Source organism: Rhincodon typus, chromosome 16 (genome assembly GCF_021869965.1).
Source record: "Rhincodon typus isolate 14 chromosome 16, sRhiTyp1.1, whole genome shotgun sequence".
NCBI lineage: Eukaryota > Metazoa > Chordata > Chondrichthyes > Orectolobiformes > Rhincodontidae > Rhincodon > Rhincodon typus.
Window position 1 is genome coordinate 36,606,638 of NC_063347.1, and position 23,860 is coordinate 36,630,497.

Sequence of the window (23,860 nt, forward strand, 5' to 3'; positions counted from 1 at the left end):
CCCCTGCACTGTGCTGCTGCTGCTACCCCCTGCACTGTGCTGCTGCTACCCCCTGCACTGTGCTGCTGCTGCCATGCTCTGCACTGTGCTGCTGCTGCTCACCCCCCTGCACTGTGCTGCTGCTGCTACCCCTTGCACTGTGCTGCTGCTGCTACCCCCTGCACTGGGCTGCTGCTGCCATGCTCTGCACTGTGCTGCTGCTGCCATGCTCTGCACTGGGCTGCTGGTTGCAGATGTCCCGTCTTTGGGCTGTTGGCCGCTGACGTCCCCACTCCAGTCACTGGCGTCTCTGCCTAACCCAGTTTGGATGCAGGGAATCGGAGGCTGGGACCAGGTGTCCGAGGTCGAGAGAAGTGACAGAAGGTACGAGACAGGGGCAAAGAAAGAAAAAGAACAGGCGGAGTGGAGGAGCTCTGGCTGGAGCATCCTACTCCGCCGCCATCTCCTGTGCCATTAGGAAAGGGGATATTCATGACAGATTGCTGGATATTTATGGTCAAATTTTGCCATGGTCAACAAGGACAGTCACTGCTTCACTACTGATAGCAAAATCCAGTGTATTAAATAGACTTGGACTATTTATCCTATTCAACTCTGAAATCAATTGATTACAATTCAATTTGCTAATTCAATATTTTCCAGATAATATTTCATTACAGTTGATGGGATTTTCTAGATAAGTAATTACAATTCAAGATTTGTAATTGATGAAAATGTGCATGCCCATTTTCCTCTTCAGTAAAGAAAATACTGGAGATCTTCATTTCCATTTGGAGTAAAAGAGCAGAAGGGACAATTTTGGAATATGGTGGATGGATTACTGGGTTGCAAACATGGAGGTGATTCATTTATGCCTCCTTTCAGATCAATTTCAAATTCAGTTTGAAAGTTGTTCAGCTGTAGATGTATAATGTTAATCCTATATTAATTTTGTTTTGTATGTAGCTTGTGGGCATTAACTGGGATTTACTTGAGCCCGATAAACGAAGTTGATCTAAAATTGTGGTTGTTGTAGCCAGCAGTTGTATGCTTGTTGATATTTGCACTTTACATCTCATCCACAAAGTGCAACTTCACGGTGTCTAACAAAATCAAGGTCTGTTTACAGTTTTCCACTAGCGTGCATATGTTGTTATTATTATATTTTCAAAACAGTTACAATCTTTTTAGCATAAGTTCTGTGGATGCTGGAAATCTGAAATAAAAATGGAAAGTGCTGGAGAATCTCAGTAGGTCTGGCAACATCTCTGGATAGAGAAACAGAGTTAATGTTTTGAGTCTGATGTCCAGAAATGAAACATTAATTCTGTTTCTCTCTCCACAGATGCTGCCAGACCTGCTAAGTTTCTCCAGCATTCTCTGTGTTTCAGTATTTTTCTTTTGTTCAATGCATTGTTTTTATCATTGTTTTAAGATCCTCCCCTAGGAGTTCATCTGTTTCATCCAGTCTGGCACCTGCCTTGATAAGAGCTAAATCTGGATTTCCCAGTTCTGAAGAAGGGTCACTGCTTTCTCTCCACAGATACTGCCAGACCTGCTGAGATTTCCCAGCAATTTCTGTTTCTGATTTCCAATGTTCACAGTTCTTTGGTTTTTATGGATTTCCCTTTAGTCAGCTGGCTGATTTTGGGTGTCACCGTATTCATCGACAGAGCATAGTCAAAGGAGGGTCATTAAAACTCCTCTGACACTACTTACAGTTTTGTATGGACTGCCTGACTTCCTCCAGCTCCATGACTATGTCTCCATTATAGAAACAGAACATTTTCTGTCTTCCTGCATTCATTCATTCTTGATCTTTGTTTACAAATTGATAATTTTCCAAAGTTGAGCTTAAATCCTGCAGCAACACCTTAATTCCTACTCATCACGTAAGCTCTCAAATACAGACATCTTGCAAATCTGGAACTCCATTAATTACAATAAAATGAGCCTGAACTCAGTGCACCATAAGTCTGTTGAGATTCCTACTCTGGCCCAATTCCAGTCATCTTTTCTCCTGATTAGAAACTCTAGTATTTTCTGCCTCTGAAGAACTTCAAAAATATAGTGTCATTACGGAAATCATACCAAAGCTTAATTAAATGATCATATGTGAATTCCGTAGCATTGGAAACTGGCAAACATAACACCCTTATTCAAGAAAAGATGTAAGGATTGCCCAAGAAACTGGGCAGTTTAACACCAGTGGCCAGTACGGAATAAAAAACAATAACCCAGAACACAAGGATATGTTTGGACCTTGCATTCACCCTTAATAAGATCATGGCGGATCTAATTGTTTGCCTCCATAGCCCTTGTCTTCTGTGTTGCTCAGTTATCTATCTAAATCAGTCTTGGATATATTCAATGATGCAGCTTCTCTCTCAGGAAGAGAATTTGATAGACTAACAATGCTCTGAGATAAGAAAGTCTCATTTAAGTCTTAAATGGGGGACACCCCTATTTTTAAGCTATGGCCCTATTTCTCCATTTCCTCAAAATTGCTCTAATTGTTTCAGAATCTCATATATTTCAATAATATGGTATCTGTAGTTTTAAATTACAATAGGTTTAGGTCCAACTTGCTTAATATTTCCTTGTAAGAAACACCTTCATTCCAAGGGATCAGTTGAGTTAATTTTTTCTGACCAGCTGCTAATACCATTAGATCATTGCTTAAGTGGAGAGGCCAATACTGGACATAGATACTGTTTCACTAAGGCCTTGAGCAAATATAGCAACATGTCCTTACTTTCATACTCAATTCCCCTTCCAATAAATGCCAAACTTTCTATTTGCCTTCCGAATCACTTGCCCTGTCTGCACACCCACATTTTGTGTTTCTGTGCTAGGACATACTAATCCCACTGTACCTTTATGGTCCTGTAGTCACACTCTAATTAAGTAACATAGTGCTTTTCTAGTCTTCCTGCCAAAATGTATAAGTGCACATTTTCCCACATTATACTCCATCTGTCATTTTTTAGCCCACTGACTTAACCAATCAAAATCCTTTGATAACAAGGTGTAGAGCTGGATGAACACAGCAGGCCAAGCAGCATCATAGGAGCAGGAAGGCTGACGTTTCAGGCCTAGTTATCTCAGATTCTCCAGCATCTGTAGTTCGTACTATCTCTGATAAAATCCTTTGGTAGATTCTTTTTGTCTCTTGACGGCTTATTTCCATATCTTTGTACCATCAGCAAACTTAGTTGCCATATTCAGTCCCTTTGCGCTAGCCTTGCAAATAGTTGAGGCATTAGTTACAGCCTGAATACTCATTTGTCCCTATTTTCTGCTTCCTGTTTCCCAACCCAATATGTTTCTGCCTGCAGCATGAGAACTTATTTTGTGTCGCAACCTTTAATTAGACACCTTAACACGTGCTTTTTAGAAATCTAAGCATGCTGTATCTACAGGTACCCTTTTGTCCACGTTGCTAGATATTTATAGTCATAGACTCTTAGAGTCACAGGGTCATACAGCCCGGAAACAGGCCTGTGACTAGTGGTGGGCCACAAGGATTGGTTTGTGTCTATTGCTTTTTGTCATCTATATAAACAATTTGAATGTGAATATGGGGACATGGTTAGTAAGTTTGCAGATGAAGCCAAAATAGGTGGTGTAGTGGACAGTGAAGAGGATCATCTCAGAGTACAACGGGACCTTGATCAGTTGGGCCAAGGGGCTAAGGAGAGGGAGATGGAGTTTAATTTAGACAAATGTGAGGTGCTGCATTTTGGAAAGGCAAATCAGGGCAGGACTTATACACTTAATGGTAAGGCCCTGGGGACTGTTGCTGAATAGAGACCCGAGGGGTGCAGGTGCATTATTCCTTGAAAGTGGAGTCACATGTAGACGCAGTGATAAAGAAGGCATTTGGCACTCTTACCTTCATTGGTCAAAACACTGAGTATAAGAGATGTATATCTTGTTGCAGCTGTACAGGATATTGGTGAGGCCACTTTTGGAATATTGCATACAGTTCTGATCGCTCTTCTATTGGATGGATGCTGTTACACTTGAGAGGGTACAGAAAAAAATAACAAGGATGGTGCTGGAACTGGAAGGTTTGACTTATAGGGAAAGGCTGAATAGACTGGGTCTTTTTTCCCGGAGCATTGGAGGCTGAGGGGTGACTTTATAGAGGTAGGGTGAATAGCCAAGGTTTTTATTCTAGTTGGGGGAGTTCAAAACCAGAGGACATAGGTTTCAGATGTGAGGAGAAAGATATAAAAGTGACGTAAAAGCAACATTTTCATGCAGAGGGTGGTGTGTGTATGGAATGAGCTGCCACAGGAATTGGTGGAGGCTGGTACGATTACAACATGTAAAAGGCATCTGGATGGGTACACGAAAAGGAAGGGTTCAGAGGGATATGGGCCAAATGCTGGCAAATGGGACAAGGCCAGACTGGAATGTCTAGTTGCACGGACGAGTTGGACTGAAGGGTCTCAAATAACTCTAATAAATTCAACCAACATAATTCCCTCTCAGAAGAGAAAGGATCAACAGGAAGTTGGTGAAGTTTGAGTTTATTAAGGAGATGGATTTGTAAAATGCAGATCATGCTTGACTAATCTATTTTAATTTGTTGATGAAATAACAGAGAAAATTGATGAAGGGGGAATGTTTTGACAAAATGGTTTTTAATAAAGATTTTGACACTGTGTTACATAAAAGGCTAATTAACAAAACTGAGGCTTATGAAATAAGATTGGTGTTGTCTGCATGGATGTAAAACATTGCTTAAAAGGAGAAAACAGGGAGTCACACAGAGACAGCAAGAACTGCAGTTGCTGGAGTCAAAGACGACATAGTATGGAGCTGGAGGAACACAGTAGGCCAGGCAGCATCAGAGGAGACGGAAAACTGACATTTCAGGTCGGGACCCATCTTCAGAAATGGGGAAGGGAGCTGGGAAATGAATAGAGAGAGAAGGAGTGGGGCTGAAGAAGGTAGGTGTGATGGTGATAGGTGAGTGCAGGTAGTGAGTGGTGGGGATTGGTCAGTGGGATGGGTGGGGCTGATAGGTGGGAGAAAAGATGGATAGGTTGTGTCAGGTCAAGGAGACGGGGATGAGAGGGAGAGTTGGGCATGGGATGAGTCCGGGCATGGAGAGATTTTAAAACTGGTGAATTCCATGTTTAGGCCATCGGGCTGTAGGCTCCTGAGGCGGAATATGAGGTGTTGCTCCTTCAGTTTGTGGGTGGTGTCATTGTGACACTGGAGGAGGCCCAGAATGGCCTCTCACTCCATGACTCCCTCGTCTGCTCCACACTCCCCGCTAACCCCACCACCTCCGGCACCTTCCTCTGCAACTGCAGGAAGTACTACACCTGCCCCTACACCTCCCCCTCCTCACGTCCATCCAAGGCCCAAAGCAAACCTTTCATATCCGACAGGGGTTCACCTGTACATCCGATAACTTGGTCTACTGTATCCGCTGCTCCCAATGTGGCCTCCTCTACATCGGTGAGACCGAGCATACACTCGGAGACCTTTTTGTAGAGCATCTGCGCTCTGTATGCGACAAACGACAGCCCCTTCCAGTCGCCAACCATTTGAGGGTGGTATTACCTGGATTACTCATGGTTCCACGAGCTAGTGAGGGTAGGAATAGGAGGATGGAGCAGATGAATGCATTGTTGAGAAGCTGGTGCAGGGTGAAGGATTCACACTTTTGGCTCTTTGCAATCTCTTCTGGGGTAGAAGTGACCTGTATCAGAAGGACGAATTGCACCTGAATTGGAAGGGGACCAATATACTGGCGGGAAGATTTGCAAGAGCTGCTCGGGAGGATTTAAACTAGGAGTGGGGCCGGGTGGGGGGTGGGTGGTGGGGATGCAGATAGGGGTTCGGATCCATGGAAATAGTGATGAAAGAGATCAGTCTGAGGCTGGTGCAGTTGGGGAAAGGAGCAAATCAAACAGTCAGGGCAGGCAGGAAAAGAAGCAGAAAATGAAGTAGAACTGATAAATTAAACTGCCTTTATTTCAAAACAAGAGGCCTAACAGGTAAGGCAGATGAGCTCAGATCATGGTTGGGAACATGGGACTGGGATATCAGAGCAATCACAGAGACAGGACTGGCAGTTTAACGTTCCAGGGTACAGATGCTATAGGAAGGATAGAAAGGGAGGTGGGGGCAAAAGAGGAGGAGGAGAGGCATTTTTGATTAGGGATAATATTATGGCTATACTTAGGGAGGGTATTTCTGGGAATACGTAAAGGGAAGTTACTTGGGTAGAACTGAGAAATAAGAAAGTGATGATCATTTTATTGGAATTGTACTATAGACCCCCAATAGTCAGCAGGAAATTAAGAAACAAATTTGTAAGGAGATCTCAGTTATCTGTAAGAAAAATGGGGTGGTTATGGTAACTAGGGAAAGAATAGGGCCCCTTAAAGATCAGCAAGGCCGACTACGTGTGGAACGGCAGGAGATGGGGGAGATACTGAACGAGTATTTTGCATCAGTGCTTACTGTGGAGAAGGATATGTAAGATACAGAACGTGGGAAATAAATAGCAACATCTTGCAAAATGTCCATATTACAGAGGAGGAGGAGCTGGACGTCTTAAAACGCATAAAGGGGATTTTAACTTTCCAAAAATAGACTGAGACTGCCATAATGTTAACAGCTTGAATGGAGAGGAATTTGTTAAGTGTGTCACAGGAAAATTTTCTGATTCAGTATGTGGATGTACCTATTAGAGAAGGTGCAAAACCTGATCTACTCTTGGGAAATAAGGCAGGACAGGTGGCTGAGGTGTCAGTGGGGGAGCACTTTGGGGCCACTTAACATAGTTCTATCAATTTTAAGACAGTGATGACAAAGAATAGATGGGATCTAAAAGTTAAAGTTCTCAATTGGTGGAAGGCCAAGTTTGACATTATTATGCAAGAACTTTCAAAAGTTGAATGGGGCCGGATGTTTGCAGGTAAAGGGATGGCTGGAAAATCAGAAGCCTTCAAAAATGAGATAACCAGAGTCCCGGTACATTATGTTCCTGTGAGGGTGAAGGGCAAGGCTGGTAGGTATAGGGAATGTTGGATAACTAGAGAAATAGAGGTTTTGGTCAAGAAAAAGAAGCAAGCATATGTCAGCTATAGACATCAGAGATCGAGTGAATCTTTAGAAGAGTACAAAGGCAGTCGTAGTTTACTTAAGAGGGAAATCATGAGAAGAAAAAGGGGTCATGAGATAGCCTTAGCAAATAGGATTAAGGAGAATCCAAAGGAATTTTATAAATACATTAAGGACAAAAGGATAACTAGGGAAAGAATAGGGCCCCTTAAAGATCAGCAAGGCCGGCTATGTGTGGAACGGCAGGAGATGGAGGAGATACTAAACGAGTATTTTGCATCAGTGCTTACTGTGGAGAAGGATATGTAACATACAGAATGTGGGAAATAAATAGCAACATCTTGCAAAATGTCCATATTACAGAGGAGGAGGAGCTGGACATCTTAAAACGCATAAAGGTCAATAAATCCCCGGGATCCAAGCAGGTGTACCTGAGAACTCTGTGGGAAGCAAGGGAAGCGATTGCTAGGCTCATTGCTGAGATATTTGTATCACCAATAGCCACATGTGAGGTGCCAGAAGACTGGAGGTTGGCTAACGTGGTGCCACTATTTAAGAAAGGTGGTAAGGAAAAGCTAGGGAACTATAGACTGGTGAGCCTGACATCGGTGGCGGGCAAGTTGTTGGAGGGAATCCTGTGGGATAGGATTTACATGTATTTCGAAAGATAAGGATTGATTAGGGATAGTCAATGTGGCTTTGTGCTTGAGAAGTATGTCTCACTAACTTGGTTGAGTTTTTTGAAGAAGTAACAAAGAGGATTGATGAGGGCAGACTGGTGGACATGATCTATATGGACTTCAGTAAGGTGTTCGACAAGGATTCTCATGGTAGACTGGATAGCGAGGTTAGATCACATGGAATATAGGGAGAACTAGCCATTTGAATACAGAACTGGCTCGAAGGTAGAAGATGGAGGGTGGTGGTGGAGGGTTGCTTTACACACTAGAGGCCTGTGACCAGTGGTGTGCCACAAGGATCAGTGCTGGGTCCACTGCTTTTCATCATTTATATAAATGATTTGGATGTGAACATAGGGTTAGGGTTAGGGTTAGGAACATAGGAAGTATGGTCAGTAAGTTTGCAGATGACACCAATTGGAGGTGGAGTGGACAGCAAAGAAAATTACCTCAAAGTACAACGGGATCTTGATCAGATGGGTCAATGAGCCAAGGAGTGGCAGATGGAGTTTAATGTGAGGTGCTATATTATGGAAAGGCAAATCAGGGCAGGACTTATACACCTAATGGAAAGGTCCTGGGGAGTGTTGCCGAACAAAGAGACATTGAACATAGAACATAGAACATAGAACAGTACAGCTCAGTCCAGGTCCTTCGGCCCACGATGTTGTGCCGACCTATTATCAAACTACTCTGCATACTCTACATTTTACTATCGTCCATGTGCCTATCCAAGAGTCGCTTAAAAGTCTCTAAAGTATCTGACTCCACTACCACTGCCAGCAGCGCATTTCCACACTCCCACCACTCTCAGTGTAATGAACCTACCGCTTTCATCTCCCCTATACCTTCCTCCAATCACCTTAAAATTATGCCCCCTTGTAATAAGACCTTGGATTGCAGTTCATAGTTCCTTGAAAGTAGAGTCTCAGGTAGATAAGGAGTGAAGAAGGCATTTGGTATGCTTGCCTTCATTGGATAGTGCATGGAGTATAGGAGTTGGGAGGTCATGTTGTGGCTGTACAAGACATTGGTTTGGCTACTTTTGCAATACTGTGTGCAATTCTGGTCATCCTGCTACAGGAAAGAAATTGTGAAACTTGAAAGGGTTCAGAAAAGATTTACAAGGATGTTGCCAATGTTGGACGGTTTAAGCTGTAGTGAGAGGCTGAATAGGTTGGGGCTATTTTCCCTGGAGCACTGAAGGCTGAGAGGTTACCTTATCGAGGTTTATAAAATCATGAGGGACATGGATAGGGTAAATAGACAATGTCTTTTCCCTGGTGGTGGGAGAGTCAAAAACTAGAGAGCATAGGTTTAAGGTAAGAGGGGAAAGATTTAAAAGGAACTTAAGGGGAAACTTTTTCACACAGAGGGATGGCACATGTATGGAATGAGCTGCCAGAGGAAATAGTGATGTTGTTACAATTACAACATATTAAAGACATCTGGATAGGTATATGAATAGGAAAGGGTGAAAGGGATATGGGCTAAATGCTGGCGAATGGGACAAGATTTATCCAGGATATCTGGTCAGCATGGACAAGTTGGACCGAAGGGCCTATTTCCGTGCTGTACATCTTATGACTCTATGACTCTGTGATTCTAATTGTGAGATGATGTGTTTTGGGAGAAGAGATAGGGAGAAGGAATATAATTAAAATGGTACAATCCTAAAGAGTTTGCAGGGATGTGGGGTGTGGGAGCAAGGGCATTTCTTTTTGACATATTGGGAGAGCAGTTAGCAAAACATTTGAGATCTTGGGCTTCATAAATAAAGGTACTGGGTACAAAAACAGTTTAGTTTTGATGAACCTTTATAAATGTCTGGTTAAGCCATAAGTATAGTATTGTACTCAGTTCTGGTCACTACACTTTAGAAGGATATGAAGGTCCTTGAGTTGGTGCAGAGAATGCTTCTAAGAATGAGCAATAAGGGAAGGTTGGAGAATTTGCTCTCCATGGAACAAAAGAAATTGAGAGGAGATTTGATAGAGATGTACAAGATTATGGCAGGGTTTGGATCAGGTCGACAAAGGAAAACTGTTACCATTAGCTTAATGTACAAGGATCAGGGAATTCAGATTTAAGGTTTTGTGTAAGAGATCCAGAGGGGATATGAAGGCTAAGTTTTTTTTATGTAATGCATAGTAATGACCTGAAACTTGTTCTCTGTGAAGGTGGTGGAAGCAGAGGTCACAGAGTTGTTACAATGCAGAAGGAGGCCATTTGGCCCATTGTGTCTGCGCTGAGCTTCGTTACCTAGTGCCAGTCTCCTGTTTTTTCATATCCTCTTAAACACTACTTTTATCCAAGTAATCATCCAGTACCCTCTTAAATGTCTGAATTGAATCTGCCTCACCACATTTTCAGGCAGTGCATTCAATGCTTTAACTGCTAACAGTGTGAATATGTTTTTTCTCACATCAGCCTTGTTTCTTTTGTACATCACCTTAATAATGAATAATTTTGAAAGAAAATTGAAGAAAGTAAACTTGCAGTATTCCGAACATAGTGTGGGGTAATGTGGTTAACTACATTGCTCCACGGACGGTTGTCATAGGCTTAATGGGTCAAATGGCTTTCTATGTTGCAATTGTCTCTATAATGAAGTATAAACTAGAATAATGCAAATGTAAATATACAGAAGATTCCTTGATTTGTATAAATAAAAAAAACACTTTTTGAGTACATTGAATGGGCTACCAGTCACTATTCCATAGAGAGTTTGTCTGTATTAACAAAAAGTATTCCAATTGTTCTAAATGTACTGCAGTGTGCACTCTCATTTTGAGAAATGAAATAGAAAGGCTGCAGCTGAAAACCTTCTAGACCCAACAACCACCAGGTTATGTGGAGGGAAATTATTAACTCATGATAGTTATATGATTATCTTAGCAGCAATTTAACAATTGCTCTATCTACCTTTGTGAGATAGCAATACATATTTCCCTTCAACCCAACACAAATTGGAACTGCAGTCATTTCCCTGTCACACCTCCACTTCCAAAATAAGTGGAAAGAAGAAAGGAAGAAAAATAGAAGAAGCCAGTGAGTACAGCAAAAAGCTGAATTGAAGTCCGATCGGAAGAATGAGTGAGAGAGAAATGCAAAGCTGTAGATCCAAAGAGAGAAACAGTAACAAGAGGGTGGCTAAACTTAGTAAGTTTGAGAATGACTGCATTCTCCAACTTAGCATAAGCAACTCCAGAGGAGATGAACTCAGAGTGATGAATAGTAATAATAATCCAACTGTATATAATGTCACTATAAGGGGTAGAGAACATTTTAAAGTAAGGAATAATTGTTTGAAGTTTCCTCATCAATAAATGAGGTATCACACCACTCACTTGCTGGAGAAAGCAGATATGCAATCCAAATCACGTCAAGAGAAATTAATACCTAATCAGAATCTTACATTGGACTAACTTTGTATGAGTCTGACAATAATGAACATTTCAATAAGGTGACCCTGGTACAGAATACTGAGAAATGCTGAAAGACTGAGATGCCATGAGGGAGAAAGCAATATAAGAATATGCTCATAAGGTTAGGTAAAGGAGAATTGGAGGATGTATTGGAGGAAAGTACAGCATAACCACCCGCACAGACCAGTTGAACAGAATAGCCATATTCTGCACTGTTGTTTCTATGTAATTTCTACTGAGATTCTCCTGCTCATCTGTGAAAAAAACACAAGCGCACTTCATGCCGTTTTTTTGTGGAAGTTTTGCACCTCTTCAATCATAAGATACAATGCATGAAGGAGAGAACCCGTTGGAAATTTACTGCCACCCAACCAGCACATGGCCAATGATAACTATCTTATAAAAACATGAGTCTATATTTTTGCACTACATTTCCATTTCTATTAATAAAATTATGAATATTGAGTTTACATTTAATCTTTTATTTGGTACACTTCTTTCAGGATTTATTCTGGGAACATAACAACTTTGTTTGGCTCTCCGCTGAGAATTTAAGGATTTGTTCTGCAATCCAAATGTCTTCATGAGAAATGAATGCCTGCTATCCAGCAAATCGGAATCTTACAATGCCTCCAATTTTGTATTTGCCTGGAAATAATGACATTTCAAAAGGGAGCTAAGAAATGCTTAAAGCTTGTGATATCAGTGAAGCTATTCAGAAGACTATTTCTGTAAATGACTGCCTCAGGATAGACTGGTATCCTCTGCTGATTGCATTTCCTGCACAAATACAACATGATATAATCACTGTCGTTGTGTGTAATGGAGGTGGTGTCACACAGCAGCTGAAGGCTGGTTAAAATGTGCAAGCTTTTAAAGAACATTAATGCTTAAATCAAGCATACCAATTGGGTTGCTTGATTTAATTAATCTATCTGCTAATAAATATAATTGAAATCTTGATTAAAGACTTTCAAAATGATTAAACTAATACTGAGGACAGAATTAGTGGGTTATGGTCTGCAGGGTCAATAGAATCCCATGAAAATTGATTATTTCAATTCTCTCAGTGGAATTCTACTGGTCTCAAGTAAAAGCATATTTCACGCACTTGATGGCTGAGTAGCACGGTATGTAAGTGCGTAGTGAGGTTCCTAACTGCAATGAGATACTGGTTACCTTTCTGAATCTTTGTTATTTCAGTCAAGTCTCAGACCATTCCCATCGATGTGTTCTCAGCTGTGACTGGAAAACAGACTCATTACTTTATTTCAATCACAAGACGCCATGATTGACTCCTGCTGGTCCTTGCTGGCCCTGTCCAACATGGCCCTGTGCATTGCGGGACTCCTTCTGTTACATTGGCACAGCAACTAGAATTGTCATCACGTACTACTTCAACAGGGCCACATTAGAGTGTGATGTGTAGACCAATGACTGCTGAATTGACTTGGATGGCGCAGAGACTTTGAATCTTGCATACTGAGCATGAAAAGTCTTGGCATTTTAACAGCATTTGGAACATCATTTAGAGGTAAATCACTTTGCACAAATATGGCCTCAAAAAAAAAACTGAAGGGTTTACCAGGACTTTACATAAGCATGTTTACTTCTCAAATATTTGGATCGCATCTGAATCTCTTGATGGAAGTTTTCCACTCCCTGAACAGCTAATAACAGAGAGCCATTTCTTTGGAAGTGAAAGACTCCTGTAGGAATCCAACATCATGGGATTTTGTGCCATTTTGGGTTTTATAATTGTAGTGATTGGAACGGGGTTAGAATCATCATAGAATCCCTGCAGCGTGGAAATAGGCCATTCAGCTCAACAAGTCCACACCGAACATCCGAAGATAATCCCACCCAGACCCATTTCCTCTTCACTATAACCCTGCATTACCTGTTGCTAATGCACCTAACCTACACATCCCTGGACACTAAGGGCAATTTAACATGGCCAATCCACCGAGCTTGCACATCTTTGAACTGTGGGAGGAAACCGGAGCACCAAGAAGAAACCCACGCAGATACGGGGAGAATGTGCAAACTCCATACAGACAGTCACCCAAGGCTGGGTTCAAACCCAGTTCCCTGGCGCTGTGATGCAGCAGTGCTGACCACTGAGCAACCATGCCATCCAACGAGGCTAACCTCGTTTTTATACGGTCGTTGGTCGGGGTTGTTAACCTGGGCCAAACAGGAAAGCCTTAGCTGACCAATATAACCAGGAGATGAGAAGCTCCTCAGTTCAGGCGACTGACTCTGAGCTGGCTGGCCACAGCCAGTGTACCGTGCACAAGGAAATAAAGGGGGACTTGGTACCAGCCTCTGTGCAGTTACTTCAGTAATAATAACAGTTTAGGCTTTTCAGCATGTCCTGCCTTTAGGGCAATGAATTGTCTGCCAGCCTCTGAGCTTATCTTCAACTCTAATGTCTCATGTTCACTTATCTACGTCACCATCGTCTTCATTCCAAACTTGTTGAATTTAAGCTCTTCAGCCTCTTAAAGACCAGACCACATTCAGAATGTCGCTGCACTCAGGGACAACTGGATTTGTGTCTCATTTATCCATTGAAGACTACATTTCATAGTCTCATAAAAGAAATGGATAGCGAAGCAGTTGATGCATTGATTTTGATTTTCCAAAATTCCCTAGGTTCAGGGAAGTTTTAGAAAATGTCAAAAGTCACTTCTTCATTAAAAAAGAAAGTAGGAATCTATAAGCCTAATTTCTGCCATCGTGAAAATGTCAGAATCTATCATTAAAGACGTTATAACAGAGCACTTAGGTAAGTTCAAAGTAATCAGGCAGAGTCAACATGGTATGGTGAAAGGAAAATAATGTTTAACAAATTTATTCAAGCACTTTGAAGAAGTAACATGTGAGATGGATAACGAGGATCTGGTGGATGTCATGTATTTATATTCTTAGAAGGCATTTTGGAGAAAATGAAAGCTTGAGGTATAGTGAGTAATATATATAAACACAGATAGAAGGTTAGCTGGCCAATGGGAAACAGTATAGACATCAATGGTTCATTTTCACTTTGGCAAGAGGTAATATGTGGTGTGCCACAAGAATTAGTGCTGAGCATAAACTTTGTATAATTGATATTAATAACTTGGATGAAGGGACCAAAGATGTGGTAGCTAAATTTGCTGATGACACAAAGAAAAGTAGGAAATTAAGTTGTTGAGAGGACACTAAGGAGGCTACAATGGGATATAAATAGTGAAGTGGGTGGGCAAAACTTGAAAAATGCAATATAAATGTGAATTTTTTTTTGTCTCAATTCTCAGATCAGGCAGGTAGATTCAGGGCAGCACAGTGGCTCACAGTATCAGGGACCCAAGGTCGATTCCAGCCTCGGGCTGTGTGGAGTTTGCATATTTTACCGACATCTGCGTGGGTTTCTCCAGGTGCTCTGGTTTCTTCCCACAGCTTTGGTGGATTGGCCAGAATAAAATTGCTCAGGGATGTGTAGAATAGGTGGATTGGTCATGGGAAATGCAGGATTACAGGGAGTAAGATTGGGGGGCAGGCAATAGGTCTGGATGGATGCTCTGCGGATGGTCAGTGTAGACTCGATAGGCTGAATAGCCTGCTTCTGCAATGAAGGGATTCTATGAAATTCTGATTGTTAGGGAGCTTAGTTTGAGAATTAAGATTGGCAGCTCACTGTTCTTACTGCATCCCCATGCCAATTATGGCCCAACCTTTTCTCATTCTGTAGAGAATCATGTTTCTCTAATCAAGTCAGTTCCTTGCATCCTGGTCTGGATGAGTGCAAGATAGGGAAAAAGGCAGAAAAATGAGCTGAGGATTACCAGAGCAGCCATGATCTCATTGAATGGTGGAGCAGGCTTGATGGGCTGAATGGCCTACTTCTGAGGGTCTTCCAATAAAAAGCTTCAACTTCAGGACTCCTTTAAACACTGTTTAAGGTCTGTTGACTATTGGTGCTCACCATGCCCAATTAGTTAAAAACTGGGTATGGACTGTGAGATAAGTGAGCAGACCCTAGAGAAAGCTGCTGGAAGTGTGATGCAGACATTTTAAAACAATATATAAAACTCGGTTAAAAAAAAAAACAACATTCCTGCATACTTAAGAAGACGTGTTGCTCTGAGACAAATCAAACACGTAAAGTACACGACAACAATGGACCAAGGGAAGGTAAATGGGATTGGTGTTTGGTATTTGTTAGCATTATCTTGGTGGGCCGAAGGGCCTGTTTCTGTGCTGTATGACTCTATGATTCTATAAACATGCCTTTGTACTCTTCCTTGATTTCAGATGACAATAAGCAAAGAAACATAGAAAACAGGAGCAAGTGTTGGCCATTTACTTTGAGCTTGCTCCGCCATTCAAACTTATTGTGGCTGATCATCCAACTCAGGACGTTTCCATTTTCTCCCCACACGTTTTTATCTCATTAGTCGAAAGAACTTATCTGGCTGCTTCTTGAAAATGTTCAATGTCTTAACCTCAATTGTTTCCTTTGGCAGAGAATTCCACCGGCTCACTACTATTTGGTTGAAGAAATTTCTCCTTGTCCCAGTCATAAATGGCTTACTCTGTAGTTTTAGACTGTGATCTCTGGTTTTGAATTCTCTGATCATTGGGACCATCCTTCCTGGGTTTATCCTGCCAAGTGCTGTTAGAATTTTATAGGTTTCAATGAGATCACCCCACATTCTTCTAAATTCCAGTGATACAGTCCGAACTGATGTAATCTCTCTTCATGCATCAGTCCTATCATCACAGAATCGGTCTGGTATAACCACTGAGCTGTTAGGAGGAAGGGTGCTTGAGGATTTTGACCCAGTGACAGCAAAAGAACAGCCAGAGAGTTCCAAGTCAGAATGGTGTGTTGTTTGGAGGGGAATTTGTTGTTGTTGGTGTGCCAATGCATCAGATACCTGTGTCCTTCTTGGTGTTTAAAGTCATAGATTTGGAAGGTGATCTCGAATGAGACTTGGAGAGTTACTGTAATGCGTCTGTAGGTAGTGTGCACTGCGGCCACTGTATGTTGGTGGTGAAGGAAATGAATGATGAAGGTTGCAGATGGGGTGTCAGGAAAGTGGGCTCTTTCTCCTGTTAAAAAGTCTGTCCCATTTAGTGTCATGATAGCAATGGTGAAAGGCATCCTCAATGTGAAGCTGGGACTTTATCTCCACAAGATTATATGTTGGTCACTCTTTTTGATACTGTCATGGACCTATGTATCTTTGACTGGTAGACTGGTGAGGATAAGGTCAAGTAAATCTTTCCATTTGTTAGTTCCTTCACCCCTCCCACAGATCCAGACGAGCAGCTACACCCTTTAAAATTCAACTGATGCAGCCAGTTGTAGTGTTACTGAGCCATACTTTAGTGAAAAACACTGAAGTCTTCCAACCAGTGTATCTTCTCACACTCGCTACCTTTTAGTGACTCCTCCAAATTGTATTCAACATGGAGGTTTGCTAATTCATCAGCCCAGGTGTAAGGCAAAGTCCAAAGGTAGGACAAGGTGCAGTCAGTGGTTATCAACAGGAGTTTTCCTTGCCCACATTTGACCTGACGCTATGGGACGTTATGGGGTCCAGAATCAATGTGGAGGAGTCCCAGGGCAACTCTTTCCCATCAGTATTTCACTGTGTCACCCCTTCTGATTGGTCAGAGCTGCTGGTGGGACAGGCTGTATACAGGCATGGTGGTGGCTGGGACATTGTTTCTAAGGTATGATGATGTGGCTATGTCAGGCTGTTGCTAGATTTGGTGGACGGCTGCCCCATTTTGGTACGAGCCCCCAGATATTGATCAGGAGGACTTTTCAGGGTCAACAGGGCTGTGCTTACCAATTTTATTTCTGTTGCCTAGGTCAATGCTAGATATTCCATGCAGTTCAATTTTCTTGTATAGACTTAGTTTTGATACAAACAAGTTTCTTATTAGGCCATTTCAGAGGGCTGTGTAGAATCAACCATCTGGGTTTGGAATCCCATGAAGGCCAGATCAGGTAAGGACAGCAGGTTGCTTTTCCTTTCCCGTCAGTGAACCAGATGGGTTTTAATTACAATCGAAAATAGTCAGCATTAATCATTTTTTAAAATTCTAGATCTTACTGGCTTCAAATTTCACAATCTGGCAGGAATCAAACTCTTGTCCTCAGAACATTAGCATAGAGTTCTAGATTACTTGTCTAGTGTCATTACCACAATGCCACCACTACCCCTCTGTTGACAGTACATTCACAGACAGCAAATCAGCAAAGTAAGATCTTCACATTTCTTTTTATATTTTACAGATAGCAAAACTAATGATTTTGACATGAAAAGGGGATTCAGGTCAAAGTTAAAATAGATAAACTTCAAGGTGCACATTATTTTAGAAGCACATGAAATTTCTTATCACAGTGAAGAGTTTGACATCCACCAGATTTAAATTTCTCCTTCAGGGTGTTTCAAAATACTTGTGAATTTGGTGTATCTTTAAAATCCAAGTTACGCCTCATTCAACAAGGAGTAACTTTTCCAAGCTAAGAAAGTAAGTGTGGGGAGGTAATGGCCTAGTGATATTATTTGGACTTCTAATCCAGGAGACCCAGTAATGCTCTGGGGACCTAAGTTCAATCCTGCCATGGTGGAATTTGGATTTTTTTAAAAGTCTGGAACTAAGAGTTTAACGATTGTCAGGAAAAACCCATCTGGCTGCTAATGTCCTTCAGAGAAGGAAACTGTCATCCTTACCTGGTCTGGCTAACACTTGACTTTTAATTATTCTCTGGGCAATTAGTGATGGGCAATAAATGTTGCCTTAGCCAGCAGAGCCCTCATCCTGTGAATGAGTGAAAAATAACAAAAAAAGAGTGAAAGTTCTAACCTGAAAGGAAGCCAATACAGCAACTTTCAAGATATGTGGATTCACTGACAGAAATGTCTAGATTTTCATTATTAATTGAGCAAGCCTTAGGGACTCCTGAAGCCTCTGTCAGTCTGAGACAAGTAATGACATGAATGCTGCAGTTTTATTGACTTTACTGCTGGGAAATTCAGATCATAATTTGCAGGCAGGTTAATTATTTCTAAGAGTTCCACTCAACTTTACAGCAAGACTCCAGACTGAACTTGACACACAAGTGATGGCCACACTCAGCTGCTGATAACAAAGGGGTGATCACTCCTTTGACTGCTCTGGAAGCCACGCACGCATTTTACGTTCAATAGGCGGTACCTGGGGGTTGTGACTTCTGTCCCTAGAGGGAACATGTAACATTTCTGAGAACTTGTGGATAATTAGAGGGCTAAACAGCAGCTCTCCAGTCCCGGCAACACCACTAAGAGTGGTGGCTGCTGATGGACTGCAGTCAAGCCCCAACCAAGAGTATGCTGGAGGCTGGAGTTCAAGATAACAGATGTGGTCTGGCCAGGGCTGTCCCAGACAGGCTGTGGCAAAGTTGGAGGGCTGAAGGTTATTGGGAAGGTGGTGGGTTGACAGGGAGTGCTGATTTCATTCAGCACAGTCCTTTCCACTGTGGGCAGCTGTGTTTACAGAGTAGGATTTCCACAACTCTGCAACCAAAGTACCCCAAGGTAGATCTGGCAGCCTGGCCATGTAGTATGAACACCTTCTGCTGCTGGTAAAGTACCGGCATCTGTGTAAGAAGAGTCTTAAATTGCCTTTAATTAGTCAATTACAGGGCTCAATTAAGAAGGGATGAAGGGCTACTTCACCTCTGCCGATGAAATGCCAGTGAAGATGGGAGGGCAATTGGCATAGCATGCCTCATCTTCCCATTCAGTTTATAGCCTTCCCTGCCAGCCAGCCTGTTCTAATGAGAATGGGAGTTATAACATTACAGCTTTAGTTCACATTAATGTTACTGTCCTTCAGCATTGAAATGAACACTCGGCCTTTGACTGTGTGTTCCAGAGGCTAACGCAATGAGGAACCAAATCCTGCTTGCCTCGGCTTTCATGAAACTTAGGTTATCCCACACACAAGAGATCTTTGTTCCAGTTGAGCAGTCAAGCAGTCCTCAGAACATTGATCCTCAAGAGGCAGCTAAGGCAGGTCATTGGATTGCACAGCCAGGTCCCTGGGAGAAAGCACCAAGTTAAGTGATGTATTACTGTACAGAGAAGTACACCTCTAAATAAAAACAGTAAATCAGAAGTTGTTATTTGAATCAGCTGTGCTTATTAAGTCTCAGGGGATCTGATTACATTGCAATAGTATATTTGTTTAGGAAACTAAAATACATCTGTTTCACCAGAGAAGAGTTGAAGTACTCATGAAAGAAGAGGTCAAGATTATGCATGTGGTAGTATATATAACTATGTCTACTGTGTAATTTGCATAACCAGTGAATGAAAATGATAATGCATGCATTGTCTTATTTAAAAAAAGATGTTTGGAGAGAAGCAATTGTGCTTTGGATACAATCTAACTTGTCACAGTCATGTGACCCCTACCCCTGCTGTGAGAGCCTTTGTTTGCAGTAAAAAATGGCCTAAAAGACACGTTCTTCATTAACAATATTGGTGGTCTTACTGTTGCAAGATCAGATTGCAGCCTGGGGTAAGTGACTGAAGTGCCTATTGCAACCTGTGATGAGCCTGTGATATAACAGTTGAGGAGTGCTTACTTTGACAGACATTTGATAAGCTATCCAGCAATTGCTTTGGACTGCAAATCACTGTGTGAAAGCTTGACCAAGTCCATCAGCATTTCCTTTGTGAATCAATATTTGTGGAAATATAGCTCCTTAGTTATTCAATCCTAATATGACCTAGACACAGAACCACAGATGAGGTGTTTCTGGACTTCACCCATGCTGATGGCTGCCTCCCCTTCCTTTGCACTTTATTATTCCTCAATTCAGGTTCCACACAGAGAAATCCCAGTAGGGAGAACTCCAATGGGTAGGAGTTGTAAATTTTCAGGTGAACAGAGAATACTTTAAGCACAACCTCACAAGAAAATCTCCAAGCGAATTTGATTTATGAGGAGCAGTTTTCCAGGCAGTGAACATTTTTAAATCTAACACTTCAGCAGCATCAGCTGATCATGTGGGTTGCTCACCACATCTCATTTGGTTGTAAGTTACTGGAAATACAAGAAGAGCTGGGAAGTTTGACATATGACACCATCCCACAATTTTTGTAAATTTTGACAGTTATGGTTCAATCTGTAGCCTCTGAGTCAGAAGGTTATTGGTTCAAGCTCCAGTCCAGGCACATTATCATCTTTGTGCAGTTGAAAGGAAATGCCACTCTGTTAGATGTATAATCTTGCAGTTGAGATGTTAAAATTGATATCCCATCTGCCATGTTGGGTGGATATTAAAGAACCAATGATTCTATTTGAACGGAGAAATTGCCTGGCCAATATTCATCCCTCAACTAGTGCAGTAATTTATATCATTACCGGTTATGGGACCTTGACATATGAAAATGCCTCCTTATGTGAAGCAGCAACAATACTCCAAAATGTACTTTGTCTGTTAAATTGTGTGGAACATGTGGTGAGAAGGGGTTCTGCTCTGATTTGTGATAACAAGATGTAGAGCTAGATGAACACAGCAGGCCAGGCAGCATCAGAGGAGCAGGAAAGCTGGTGTTTCAGGTCTGGACCTTTCTTCAGGACATACGAAATGGCCTGCCTGGCCTGCTGTGTTCATCCAGCTCTTCACCTTGTTATCTCAGATTCTCCAGCATCGGCAGTTCCTACTATCTCTGCTCTGATTTGTGCTATGTTTATGGGTTCTGCTGTCAGTAAGCCCCAATGATGCTAGAAAACACAAAGAAATTCAACGTCAATGTTTTTTTAATGAAGTTGAACATTATGGGTCATACTCTTCTTTAGTTAGCAGCCTTTGTTCGAGGACCAATTACCCTCAAGTAACATAACCTTACCACAGTTAGGGTCAGGAGGAAGGCCCAGTCTGCTCAACCAGAACAGGATCAAACGCTGTACACTTGGCATTATTCTGCATCCTGTCTAGCTAACTGAGCTAATTATTTTATGATTCGTACAAAAATAACTAAAAATCAGAAGTGAGCTTGATTATTTTCCCATTGCCATGGATTCTTGGAATCTTGGAGTTATCTTTGAAGGGTAGTTGAGGTCTGGTTCATAAAAAAAAAGTGACAGTTAATATGGCTTCATGCCAAAGAAAGCATTGACTAAATTAAAATCACTTACGTTGCACTATTGTGACTTGTAAAAGATTGCCTAAGCTTTGTAGACCTATTATTGAATTTAAGTTACCCCTGGAATAGCAGGACGTGACTGCTGCTTGGCCTGCTGTGTTCATCCAGCCCTGCACCTTGTTGTCTCGTGACATAATATATATTTGCTACTTAATCCCTGAAGGAAACTGCTTGGGTTTTTGAAAGCTTCATTTACAATAAAATGCATCAAGTTATCTCCTTCACACAATCTCATTAAAATGCCTGGTGGGTAAATTAATTGACTGTCCAGTTTAGACAGGATAAGTGTAGCCTTATTTGTAATTCAACTGAAAATTTGAGAATGTTGCAAAATTGTAGTCAACCTTTTGTGTCTTAGTTCCATTGCAAATGTTGCATTTGTTTAGACAGACCTTAAATTCAAATGCAAATCTGCTCCATGCCATCATGGGATTTGCGCCAGACCGGTCCAAATCGCTGATGCAAGCTTCTGTTCTTTACCACACAGATGTAAAAAGCATGTATTTAGTGAAACTGTAATTCAATTCGATGGATGACATGAATCAGCAAAAGGGTGCATGTATATATGTCTGTGCTCTCCCGTAAATGAATACAATCTTGCGTGGAAATAGTGCAGTTTATGGCTGGTTGGTTGAAAGTGGAATAAAATGAAATCTTCTGCTCCCTGTTTCATCTTATTTTTGAAGTGAATCCCTTTTTAGTTTTATGTTATCTGAGTTAAGTGAGAAATATAAGGAAATCTCAACTGGCCCTTTATGTTGCTGTTACCCTTAAACTGTAGAATTTAAATGTTCTTTTGTATTGTACGATTGATACATATCCCATTTAAAATGTAAAAATAACTATTGATATGTAAAAAGATGCTTGTGACATGTGTTAACTATTTATTTTACCCAGCAATATACCTACATTCTTGTTTGATTACCTTATATGTGACAGAATATCACAAGATGTTATGTACACAAGCTTAAGGACAGTAGCAGGTTTGCTCTGCTGTTTGGAAGCAAAATATTTTAGTTATGACCAACTGCTATAAAATGAATTTGTCAGGAAGTTGTGTCATTCCCATGTGATAATCGAATTTAAACTTTTCAACTTGGAACTTATTTTGCCTTTTAAATTCCAAACTTGATTATTTCCTTTCTCTTGTCCTTTCCAGCATTGATCGTGTTCTGTGTTACCTTTTTGGATTTTCACATTGATTTCTCAACAAAAAAAATTAAATTCCTCGATCATACAGTTTGTGCATGAGGAGCATTTAAAGGGCATCTAAACTGGTTTCGTGTGTTTACAATTCAAATCTGTCTTTGAAGGCTTAAGACACCGTGCTCCCAGACCCAAGTACAACATTTATATTCTGTCCTATCCATTGTCAAAAAGACAACTCAGGTGCCTTGAAATCACATACAAAGGGTGAGGAGAAATTAGATCAATTCATCTTCCTAATAAAGAGCTCATCAATATTTGAAAAGAATGTAACACTGACTTTACATAGAGCCTTTCACAATCACCAGATGTCTTAAAGCATTTTATGGCCAGCAAAGTGTAGTCACCGTTGTAATATATGAAATACAGCAGCCAATTTAAATAGCAATCTCCCAAAAACCACAATGTGGTACATTTTGGTCAGAACACCAAGGATAATTGCCCTGCTTTTCTTCAAATACAGAGTGGGGTATTTTAAATATACTTGAGAGGACAGACAGAGCCTCAGTTTTGTACTGGACCTGAATGGCAACACATCCGACAGCCTAGCACCCCCTCAGAATTGCATTGGAGAGTCAGTGTTGATTTTTGTGCAGATGTTCTGGAGTGCAGATGAATCCAGAACCTTCTGACTTGGATGGGTGTGTTATCCACTAAGTGATCAGTGTGTAACAGCAGACGGGACTAAAGATATCTATACACTCCATATGGGGATATCAGGGACAGCAGCTGTGTACAGAGAGAGAAACAACGCTTTAGATTTGCAACCTTTCATCAGGCCTAAGAACAACTTGAGACCCACAACAATGTGGTTGATTCTTAATTGCCCTCAGAAATGGTCTATCAAGCTACTTAGGGCAATTAGGGATGGGCAACAAATGCTGCCCGGGGAAACGATGTACCTGCCCCATGAAAGATTAAAGAAAACAATACTTCAGTTCAGGCATCATCCATGGAGAGAGAATGGCAACAGCTTCTCTGAACCTACCTTGATCTTCACTTTTAATATTACCACTCCTGTTTGCCTTGCACCATCATCCCTCTCATCACTGAAATCCCTTGTATTTTCCCCTTGCCCCAGCCCTCCCTCTTGTTGTTTCCAACTGGCCCTACCTTTTGTTTTCTTTGTATTTGCTTAAACCCATTATATCTGGAACATTGTTTCAGAGATAGTAGGAACTGCAGATGCTGGAGAATCTGAGATAACAAGGTGTAGAGCTGGATGAACACGGCAGGCCAAGCAGCATCAGAGGAGCAGGAAGGCTGACGTTTC